The sequence below is a fragment of the Trachypithecus francoisi genome, unplaced genomic scaffold, assembly GCF_009764315.1.
Source record: "Trachypithecus francoisi isolate TF-2019V2 unplaced genomic scaffold, Tfra_2.0 Lachesis_group13, whole genome shotgun sequence".
NCBI classification, from domain to species: Eukaryota; Metazoa; Chordata; class Mammalia; order Primates; family Cercopithecidae; genus Trachypithecus; species Trachypithecus francoisi.
Window position 1 is genome coordinate 68,863,502 of NW_022681458.1, and position 12,458 is coordinate 68,875,959.

The 12,458-nt window shown below is 39.3% G+C and overlaps 1 pseudogene; it reads left to right on the forward strand.

The window, feature by feature from the left end:
* The first annotated feature begins 233 nt into the window (after window positions 1-233).
* On the forward strand, window positions 234-557 carry LOC117095383 (annotated as a pseudogene).
* The last annotated feature ends 11,901 nt before the right edge of the window (window positions 558-12,458 follow it).

The window sequence follows — 12,458 nt, forward strand, 5'->3', positions numbered from 1 at the left end:
TGTTTTATGTCTGAAGCATGGGGAAAGCCTTTACAAACAATTCAATTAACTCTTCCCAGGGTTAATTTTGGGGACTCCCAGAAAGATAAAATAATATGAAAAAAACTGAAATCCTGCCATTTGACCAGTGAAAGCTACTGATCCAGTGGACTTAGAAACCTTCCTGAGGGACCCGATGCAAATTTGCACCAAAGCAGCAGCTGCATTTCCACAGTTCTAGCTTCACCTTCACAATGTTTCCCTTGCTCAAAAAAGCACTAAGTAATCTCCAAGTCTGAACAACGGCAAGGCAGAGCCACCAAAAGCATACACCTGATTTTCATGACAAACACAGTAATGCTGTATGAGCTAGTGAAGCTACTTTCTGTATTGCTGTGCGGATATGTATAGCAACACAAATTGGAATAGAATGGAACATGTCCCCTGTTGGCAGAGTCACCCCAAAGGAATGGAGAGATCAGTAGGCAGCCCAGCTGGTATAATACTGAATTGTTCAGAAAACAACTCATAATTGATGCCAAGTGAAAGTACTGTGTACCCATTAAAACATGACATTACTGAAGAAATAGTGAACTCTTCAAAAAAAAAATCTTACCTAGGATCACAAACTGGTGTTGTCTAGGAGACAGTTCAGGTTACAGATAAAACAGAGATCTACCCAAGATAACTCAAGTAAAAGATACATGGGGAACAACAAAGAGACTCGTGCAAACCCAGTATCAAATATTAGGCCATAACAGGTCTGGGCCATGTGGGGAGTGGGGTTTGGATTTGTAGCAGCTCCAGGAGTTCGTGGATCTTCACCAGCTTCTCCACCCATAACATGACTGGCCTGTACACCACTGTGTGTTTCTGTCTCCTGATGTCAAATATAATTTTCAGAAAGTTAGAAACATAATTCTTACAGTTTGCTGTTTTGTACACAACTGGTTAATGTCCCACAAGGACATGAAGCCATCTTCTTCAGAATTATCTTCCCTATTGACAGAAAAGAATCACATCTTATCCATTTTACACAATTATAGAATGTCTAGTATCTAATCAATTCTGTAAACAAAGTCCATTTCCCTAGAGAGTTAGGTGATGCTTAAGTCAAAGCTTTGGCGTGACACTAAAAATTCACACAATCAAAAAATTTCATAGAATCATATCATTGCTTTATTTCTAAGTTTTGCATAATTCTCCTAAACATTCCCCCTTTTGATCAAAAATAATCTTTAAGCATCCTTATTGGATAGTCAGCAAATCTAGAGCCATGTGGCATTGATCAGCTACTAAGACCAGAATATTAAATTTTGTCTAGAGATTAAAAAATCTATTGTTTCATCTTCAATAGCTTCCATGGATCCAGAGATGATTTCTATGACTATTTACTCATCCATCTCAAAGCTAGGAAATCAAAACCAGAGAATTCAGCTCTACCAAGTTTTACCTGCAGTACCTTGTAAACATACACACAGGGTCACCTGGGACTTTTGTCTGAACTCTTCTTTATTCTAGACCTTGTGGTCTGATGCCATTTTCATAAGTGTTGATTATTTTTCTTGGCACCATGTTTTTCCCTCCTTATAATCTGTCTTCTGACAGAGTCCCTCCAGTCTTTAAACTTATTTCTACCTTCCTGCCCCTGGCTTCTATCTTGTAATGAATTCCCCTTTTCTGTTGAAGCCAGCTTGAGTGGATTTCTGTTGCTTATAATTGAGTCTGAACCAATTCAGTCACCTAATCCTACAGCCTAGGGTAACCAAATGTCAACTCAGACTTTGGTGGGACCCCACATTACCCTTGGAACTGAAAGATCTAAACTAAAATTTATGTTTGTCTGACATTTTGATTAGGAAGAAACTATCAAAGGTAAAATTTGAGCTAAGTCTTGAAAAATCAGGCAGTTATTTATTTTTTTAAAAAAGTACTTGTACAAAAAATGTATTTGTGGGGACTTCCACTTCTGAGAAGACAGAACAGACGTATTTTTTCCCCTATTTTTCCTACTAATTATAACTAAAAACCCTGGATACTGTATATACCAGGATACAAACATAAGGAGACTCCAGAAGATAGAAAGAAGAAAGCAAACCAACAAGGTCCACTGGAACCTGAGAACCCACACACAGGGGACTTCCTTGATTTCCTTTTTGCCTCATGATCCCAGACTTGAAGTGGAGGAAGCCAGCAACCCATATTGTCAGTGATTCCAGACCAAAAGAGCCCCAACAAAAGTCTAGTCTCTCCAGCCAAAAGACCAAGAAAGATGTAGCCAAATAAGACAAGAATTTTAGATGATACTCACTCTACTCCATCCAAATACCATAGAGAACAATTGTGGCACCATCCCTACCCCCATCAGCAAAAGTCAAGAAGCCTAAACTTCCACTCAAGAGATACCATAACAAGGTATCCCAACACCCAACCCCAAAGGGTTGGTGTCAGAGAGGGACAAGCAGATAGCTGAGAGTTTCATCTCTGCTGGCCAGTAAGAGGGACCTTCCCCTCTCCATGGTGTCAGTGGAGACCATGTGGGGAGCCTGGACTTCCAGCCCCTTCCCAGCACTAATGAGGCATCCTTTGCCACTCCTGCCAGGGTGGTATCAGAGGGTCTAGTGAAGAGTCAGAACTTTGACCACTGTCTAGCAGTAATTAGGTCACTCCCACCAAGGTGTCAGTGGAGACCACATGGGGAACTCAGGCAGAAGGAGCCTGCTCCCCTCAGGTCTCAATGGTGGCCAAGTAGAGAACATAGACGTGTACCTCTACCTGTCGTAAAGAGGCATCATCAACACACATATCTCCCTTACGAGAGTAGTGTCAGAAAAAGCCATCTAAAACAAAAAGTTTAGATAAAATCGAGAGTCTCAGAACATAATACAAAATGTCTAGGTTCCGATGGAAAATTACTCATCATGCCAAAAACTAGAAAGATCTCTGTCTTAGCTTAGGCTGCCATAACAAAATACCATAGACTGGGTAGGTTAAATAACAGGAATTTATTTCTCACAATTCTGGAGACTGGAAGTCCAAGATCAGGGTGCCAGCAGGGTCTAGTGAGGGTCCTCTCCTTGGATTCCTGTGTCCTCACATGGCCTTTCTTTGGTGCACAAGGGTGGAGAGAGGGAAAGAGGAAGCAAGCTGTCTAATGTCTCTTCTTTTAAGAGTGCCAGTCCCATAATAAGAATTCCACATTTATGACCCCTCAAAGTCCCCATGTCCCAAGCATTATCACACTGGGGCTTAGGACTTCAACATATAAATTTGTTGGGAACACAGTTTGGTCCATAGCAATCTCAAACCAGTGAAAAAAGGCAATCAATATATGCCAGCACCAAAATGAGAGAGACATTAGCATTATTTCACAAAATTTTAAAGCAGCCATGATAAAAAAGATGTTTCAGCCAGGCATGGTGGCATGCACCTGAAGTCCCAACTACTTGGAAGGCTGAGGTAGAACTGCTTGAGCCCAAGAGTTCAAGACCAGCCTGGGCAACATAGTGAGACCCCCTCTCAAAAAACAAAACAGTTGGCCAGGTGCAGTGGCTCATGCCTGTAATCCCAGCACTGGAGGAGGCCAAGGTGGGAGGATTGCTTGAGCCCAGCAGTTCAAGACTAGTTTAGGCAACACAGAAAGACCTTGTCTCTATAAACAGTTAAAAAATTAGCTGAGTATAGTAGTGCATGCCTATGGTCACAGCTACTGGGGAGGCTGAGGTGGGAGGATTGCTTCAGCCGGGGCATTTGAGGCTGTGGTGAGCTATGATGCCGCTGCAATCCATCCTAGACAACAGAGAAAGACCTCATCTCGAAGAAGAGGAAGAAGAAGAAGGAGAAGGAGGAGGAGGAGGACAATGACCCAACTGAAATATTAAAATTTAAAATTTAAAAATACAGTAACTGAAATTAAAAGGTACTGAAATTAACAGCAGAAAGGAGTGAACTGGAAGATAACGCAATAGAAATTAATATGAATAACAGAGAGAACATAGCCTAAAAAAAAGGAAGAAAGAAAATCAAACAGGGACCTGTGGATTATAATAAAGTATCTAATGTTAGTATCATTAGAATCCTATAAGCAGAAGCAAAAAATGATTGCGAAAGTACTCAACAAAATAATGGCTAAAAGCTTTCCAAATTTGTCAAGGGGCATAAATTCATAGATTTAAGAAGCTGGGCATGGCTGGGCATCTTGGCCCATATGTGTAATTCCAGTGCTTTGGGAGGCCAAGGCAGGAGAAGCACTTGAGGCCAGGAGTTCAAGACCAGCCTGGGCAGCATAGTGAGGCCCATTCTCAAAAAATCAAAAACGGCATTATGGCACATGCCTGTAGTCCCAGTTACTTGGGAAACTGAGGCAGAAGGATCACTTAAGCCCAGGAGTTTGAGGCTACAGTGAACTATGATTGCAACATCACACTCTAACCTGGGCAAAACATGAGAAACTGTCTCCAAAAAAAATAAAATAAGGTAAGACAAAATTAAACTTAAAAAATTAAATATAGTTTTTAAAAAGCTTAACAAACCCCAAAAAGGATAAACTCAAAAAACCATACCAAGGATCAGGCATGGTGGCTCATGCTCATAATCCCAGCACTTTCGGAGGCTAAGGCAAGAAAATCACTCGATCCCAGGAGTTTGAGACCAGCCTGGGCAACATAAAGAGACTCTGTCTGTAGAAAACAAACAAACAAACAAACCATACCGAGATATATAATAATTAAACTAAAGACAAAGAAAAATCTTGAAAGCAGCCAAAGTAAAAAATACCTTATCAATAAGGGAAACAATTAAAATGATAGTGTACTTCTTATCAGAAAGCATGGAGGCCAGAAGGAAGTGGCACAATATTTTTTCAGTGCTAAAAAAGAAAACTGTTGATATGGTTTGGGTGGGGACACAGCTGAACCATAGCATCTTGAATTCCCACATGTTGTGGGAGGGACCTAATTTTTGTATTTTGTGTAGAAATGGAGTTTTGCCATATTGCCCAGGCTGGTCTTGAACTCCTGAGCTCAAGTGATTCACCTACTTTGGCCTCCAAATTGCTGAGATTACCCATGTGAACCACCATGCCCGGCAAAATATAGTAATCTTAAATATGTATATGGCTAAGAATAGAGCTGCAAAATGTGAGAAACAAAAACTGATAGAACTTAAAAGAGAAATAAATGCATCCATAATTATAGTTGGAGACTTCAACACTCCTCTCAACAAGTAATAAAACAAGTAGACAGAAAACAAAGATATGGAAGAACTCAACATCATCAGCCAATAAGAGCTAAGTAACTTTTATAGAATACCTCGCTGAATAACAGCATTATACACTCTCCTCTCAAGTGCTCAGCAAACATAAGCAGATACATCATATCATAGGTCAGAGCAACAATCCCTAAGAAAGTTAAAAGAATGTACATCACACAGAATGTGTTCTCTTACTGTGATGAAATCAAACTAAAAATGAATAACATAAAACTAAGAGGAAAATCTTCCAACACTTGGAAACTGAACAACACACTTCTAAATAATCCTTAAAAAGGAAGTACCAAGGGAAATTAGAAAATATACAATACTTAATGAAAATAAAAATACAACATATTAAAATGTGTCAGACACTCCCTGTTGGTACGGAAATTCATAACCTAAATGCATATATTAGGAAAGAAGATCAGTGTCAAATTAGTAATTAAAGCTCCCAACTCAAGAAATCTGAGAAATAAGTGCAAACAAAACCAAACATATCCAGAAGAAAGGAATAATAATGATTCAAGTATAAATCAGTGAAATTTAAAACAGGAAACCAATAAAGGAAATCAATGAAAGGAAGATCTGGGTCTTCGAAAAGATCAATAAAATTGACAAATCTCTTTTTAAACTGACAAAGAAAAAAGAGAATACACAATCGCCAATATCATGAGTGAAGCAGGGGATATTACTACAGACTCTGCAGACTACACAAGGAAAATAAGGAAATACTATTAACAACCTGACACACAAAAATTTGGCAACTTAGATAAAGTGGACCAATGTTTCAAAAAAAAACACAAATTGCCACAGCTCACCAAATATGAAATCAATAGTTTGAAGAGTTATATAACTATTAATAAAATTGAAGATGTAATTTTAAAATTTTCCCCAAAAGTCATAACCAGGCCTGGATAGTTTAGAGAAATTCTACCAAAAAATTAAAGAAGAATTAACACCAATTCTATACAATCACTTCCAGAAAATAGAAAAGGAAGGGACACCTCCCAACTTATTTGAGAAGGCCAGTGTTACTATAATGCCAAAAGCAGAAAAAGACAGTACAAAACCCAGCAAACTACAGATCAGTATTCAAAGAGGGAAACTTTCTAACTTGATAAAGACCATCTACAGAAAACCCAGAGCTAGCATTTCACCTAATGGTAAGACTGAATCCTACTCTGTACAATTGGGAAAAGGCAAGGTTGTCCATTCTTCATATTAATTACTTCTATTTAATATAGTACTAGAAGTCTAGCCAGTGCAACAAGGCAAGAAAAAGAAATAAAAGCCATACAGTTCAAAAAGGAAGAAATAAAATTGTTTCTATTTGCAGATGACATGATTATTTATGTATAAAGTCTCAAGAAATCTACAAAAAAAACCCCAAAACCTTTCTAGAATGGATATTTACAGCAAGATTGCAGGAAACAAGTTAATATAAAAAATCAATTGTATTTCTATATATTAACAATGAATACATGGACATTGAAATTAAAAATACATTACTGGCCAGGTGTGGTGGCTCATACCTGTAATCCCAGCACATTGGAAGGCTGAGGTGGCAGGATCACCTGAGTTCAAGGCTGCAGTGAGCTATAATCACACCATCACTCTCCAGCTTGGGCGAAAGAATGAGACCCTGACTCCTAAAAATAAATAAATAAATAATAAATAAAAATACATTATCATTTACAATAGTACCAATAAAAAAGAAATAGGTGTAAATCTAACAAAACGTGTACAGGACTTACATGTTGAAAACTACACAACGTTGTTGAGAGAAATTTAAAAATATATAAACAAATGAAAAGAAATACTGTGTTATTGGGTTAGAGATCCAAGATACTAAAGATATCAGTTTTCAAATTGATATACAGTTTAATACAATTCCTAGCCAAATACCAGCAAAGATTTGTAGGTATAGAAAATAAAAAGCAGGCTAGGTGCGGTCACTCAAGCCAGTAATCCCAGCACTTTGGGAGGCCGAGGCAGGTAGATCACATGAGGTCAGGTGCCAAGACCAGCCTGGGCAGCATAGTGAAATCCTGCCTCTATTAAAAATACAAAATTAGCCCAGCATGGTGGTATGGGCCTGTAGTCCCAGCTACTCAGGAGACTGAGGCAGGAGAATCGCTTGAACCCGGGAGGCAGAAGTTGCAGTAAGCCAAGATCACACCACTGCAATCCAGCCTGGGTGACAGAGGGAGACTCTGTATCCAAAAAAAAAAAAAAAAAAGGAAGGAAGGAAGGAGGGAGGGAGGGAAGGAGGGAGGGAGGGAAGGGGGAAGGGAGGAAGGAAGGAAGGAAAGTAGAATAGCTAAAACAATTTTTAAAAAGAATAAATGGGGCTGGGCCTGGTGGCTCAAGCCTATAAGCCCAGCACTTTGGGAAGCTGAGGCAGGTGGATCACTTGAGGACAGGAGTTTGAGACCAGCCCGGCCAAAATGATGAAACCCCACCTCTACTAAAAATACAAAAAATTAGCCGGTGTGCAGTGGCGCATCTGTAATCTCAGCTTGTTTGGAGGCTAAGTCGGGTGAATCGCTGGAACCCGGGAGGTAGAGGTTACAGTAAACTGAGATCATGGCCACTGCACTCCAGCCTGAGAGAAACAGCAAGACTCTGTCTCAAAAACAAACAAAAAGAATAAATGGAGAGAAATTGGTCTATCCAATTTTAAACTTACCATATAGCTATAGTAATCAGAATCAGAGTGTGGTATGATGAAGGGATAGACATATACATCAATGGAATTTCTGTTGAGAACCCAGAAATAGACAACCACAAATATACCTAATTGATATTTGACAAAGCTGCAAAAGCAATTCAATAAAGGAAAGACAGCCTTTTCAACAAGCAGTGCTGGACAACTGTGCATCCATAGGCAAAAAAAATGAACCTCAACCCATTTTTCACACCTTATTTGTATAAGGTCTCACTATGTTGCCTAGGCTGGTCTTAAACTTCTGGTGTCAACAATCCTCCCACCTCAGACTCCCAAAGTGCTCAGATTACTGGTTAGGCCGCCATGTCTGGCCCTATAATATTCTCGAAATGGAAATGTTATAGAAATTGAGATGAGACTAATGATTGCCAGGAGTTAAGGAAGGCATAGAGGCAGGAGGAAAGTGGATGTGGTTATAAAAAGGCAACATGACAGATCCTTGTGGTGATGGAAATATTCTGTGTCTTCACTATGTCAATGTCAATATCCTGGTCATGAATAGTTTTGCAAAATGTTACCACTGGGGAAAACTGGGTAAAGGGTACATGGGACCTCTATTACTTTTTACAATTACACATAAATCTATAATTTCCTCAACATAAAAAGTTTAATTTAAAAATGAGGCTAAGCATAAAAACACTGAACAGTTGTCTATTAAAGCCTAAAGTAAAGATTCTGTCCATAAAGCAGCCCAATTTTATTTTTGCAAAGACAAATTAAATCAACGTCGTAAGAAGAAAAAAAAACTTGTGAGATTCTGCTTCAGAAATGATGTAGAAACTTCTGTGGGGCCACACTCCTGGACAAGATCTAAAAAACAATTACCTGAAGGCACTTGACTAAAAGTAGGCGGAAACTGCAGAGAAGGTTGTAGTTGGAAGAAAGGAATGGCTTTTCACTTGAAGGCAGTCCTTAGTCCATACCAGACAGATTGGCTAAAACTTCAGTAGAAATTTACAGTCTTGGCCAGGTGCAGTGGCTCATGCCCGTAATCCCAGCATTTTGGGAGGCTGAGGCGGGCGGATCACCTGAGGTCAGGAGTTCGAGACCAGCCTGGCCATGGTGAAACCCCGTCTGCACTAAAAATACAAAAAATTAGCCAGGCATAGTGGTGTGCACCTGTAATCCCAGCTACTCGGGAGGTTGAGGCAGGAGAATCGCTTGAACCCAGGAGGCGGAGGTTGCAGTGAGCCGAGATCGCGCCATTGCGCTACAGCCTGGGCAACAAGAGCGAAACTTCGTCTCAAAAACAAAAAAACAAAAAAAAAAATACAAAAAATTAGCTGGGCGTGGTGGCAGATTCCTGTAATCCTGTAATCCCAGCTACTCAGGAGGCTGAGGCAGAAGGATTGCTTGAACTTTGGAGGCAGAGGTTGCAGTGAGCTAAGATCTCACCATTGCACTGCAGCCTGGGGGACAAGAGCAAGACTTCGTCTCAAAAAAAAAAAAAAGAAAAGAAAAGAAAAGAAGTTTGCAGTCTTCAGTCTTACTGGCTTGACGAAACAGATGACAGAGTTCAAAGTGGCCACAGCAACTGGAAACTGAGGGGAAAACCTCAGAAAGGAGACAGAGGAGGGGCCTCCAATTCTGCAAAAAACTCCGCATGTAAGAATTCTGCAAAAAACCCTGCATAAAAGAATTCTGCACATATCAGTGGCTCCCCTGGAGACAGTGAAAAGCCCCAGAGGCACAGGGTGCCACCTTTTACATTTCAGCTGGGCAGCAAGGTGGGTGGGCACAGTGGATGCTCACCCCTCTGCCACAGTTACAGCGTTACAGGCCAAGCAGGAAGACGTCATGGCTTATGATGTCAAAGAATCTTGATGATTTTTACTCTAAATTTTCTAAAGTTTTCAAAAATGCAATATTTTTACTTAATACTTTAAGCATATATGATGCTATGACACTTTGGTTTTATTCCTCCCTTCATAATGTTTTTCTTTTTTTTTTTTTTTTTTTTTTTTTGAGACGGAGTCTTGCTCTGCCACCCAGGCTGGAGTGCAGTGGCCGGATCTCAGCTCACTGCAAGCTCCGCCTCCCGGGTTTATGCCATTCTCCTGCCTCAGCCTCCCGAGTAGCTGGGACTACAGGCGCCCGCCTCGTCGCCCGGCTAGTTTTTTGTATTTTTAAGTAGAGACAGGGTTTCACCGTATTAGCCAGGATGGTCTCGATCTCCTGACCTCGTGATCCGCCCGTCTCGGCCTCCCAAAGTGCTGGGATTACAGGCTTGAGCCACCGCGCCCGGCCTCATAATGTTTTTCTCTTAAGGCTTTTTTTTTTTTTGCAATGACTTCGCCTTTGAAAGCATACTTTTGCTGTTTGCTGTGTTTTAGGCAGCCAGTCTCTTCTGATGGGTCTGGTGTCTCTAGTTGCATGTGTGGCCTCAAGACAGTAAAGATCTGGGTCTGGGTTTAGGGTTTGTTGGAGCCAGAATCACAGATCACAGCTTTGTGAGGGTGGACAGAGCCCTAGCAGTTCTGGCTTACAGCCAAGGTGCTGGGCATACAGGCACCCATTAAAAAGTGGATACATTTGGGGAAAAAAAAAGAAAAAGGAAAAGAATTCTGCATATAAACTCTGCTCAAATCTCTGACTGATCTCTAAACCACATATGCAGAACATATCCAAAGAGTTCAGCCATGGATAAAAGAGCTAAACAAAGATTTCAGCTGCTGCCAACTGCAAGGAAGTTTGAGTTTAGAGTCTGAGGCAGGACTAATTAACTTCCTGTTAAGACAATCAAGACTATTTGATAGAATAGAACAGAATCTGAAATCTCTACAATGTATCATTTACAATGCCATTAATAAAATCCAAAATTACTAGACATAGGAAGAAAAAGAAATTGTAGTTCATAAGCAATCATTACAGACTGACTAGAAGATTTCCCACATACTGAGTTAGCAAAGATTTTTAAAACAGCTGTTGAAACTATGTTCAAGAGCATAAAGGAAAATATCTTATAATTAATTAAAAAAAAATAAGACATATAAACACAGAGATCACAAGTATTTCAAAAAAATCAAACAGAAATTCTAGAGCTGAGGCTGGGCATGGTGGCTCTTGCCTATAATCCCAGCACTTTGGGAGGTGAAGGAGGAAAGATCACTTGAGCCTAGGAGTTCAAGACCAGTCTGGGCATTAGAGTAAGACCCTGTCTCTATTTAAAAGAAGAGAAGAGAGGGGAGGGGAGGGGAGGGGAGGGGAGGGAGAAAGAAAGAAAGAAAAGAAATTCTAGAGCTAAAAAATAAAAAACCAAAACAAAATATGTAATGGATGGTCTTAATAGAAGACTAGAGAGGATATAAGAATCAGTGAACATGAAGACAGATCATTAGAAATTATGAAATTTCAGGAACAGAGAGAAAAAAGATTGGGGAGTGAGAAAAGAAAGACAATGGAATTGGGGCTTAGTGACCTATGGGACAATATAAACATTTCGAACATATAAGTAATTACAGTCCTGGGAGGAAAGAATGGAATAGAAAAAATATTTGTGGAAATAACAGTTGAAAAACTTTCAAGTTTGTAGATTCAAGCAGCTCAGTGAACCCCAAGCAGAACAAATACAAAGTAAATCACATTTATAGTGTCTTTGTAAATTTTCTAAAAAGCAAGGATGAGAGAAAAATCTTAAAAACAATTTTTAAAAATCAATACATTATAAACAGGGGATTACAATACAAATGACCACTGACTTCTCATCAAAAGTATTTGTTTTTTAAGTGTTTCAAAGTCAGTGTCTTAGGTGTAATTCAATTTTAGCATACCACCAGCCATAAAAAAAAAAACCAAACAAACAAAAAACAGTTGGACATGCGTCCATGATGCCAAGCCCTTGACATAATTATTTGGAATTTATTATTTGGTCACATCCTTCAAAATAGATCAAAGAGCAAATTATTTCACAGTAGACTGACAAAAACCTAGTTGCTTAAGAAAATAGAACTGTGCCTTCAGTATATAAATAAGTATTAGCACCAGGTTGTCATATCAGCTCTTGAAAAGCCAGGGTAGAAAGGATTGGTAGCAGAGAGTTTAGAAAAAAGATGGCTGATTAAACTGGATTATCATCCTGGCATCCCCTTCTTCTAATCTTTAGCCAGTGCTGTCTCCCTGCGGGCTTATTTTCTTTATATTCTTTGGATAACAGAAGTGTTAGTTTTCAGGTAATATTGACCTGATCCAGGACTAGAGTCAGATGACTTAAAAGAAAATTTTATAAGTCTCTTCAGGATCAAGATCAATGATTAAAAAACAAAAAGAAAGGTAACAATAGAGATTTCTGAAATTGAAGTTTTCATCAGAGACATTCAAACAAATGAACTTATAGAGCTATTTTAAAGCTATCTTCACAATGGTTAGAAATAGAAAGCAAAAAATCAAATATAAAACATAAATCAGAAGTGGAATTGAGCATGTTATAGTGAATCTTACAAATTTAACAACCTATAAGGATAAAAACATCTCAGGGAGCAAGATAGAACCTCTTAGAATGGCT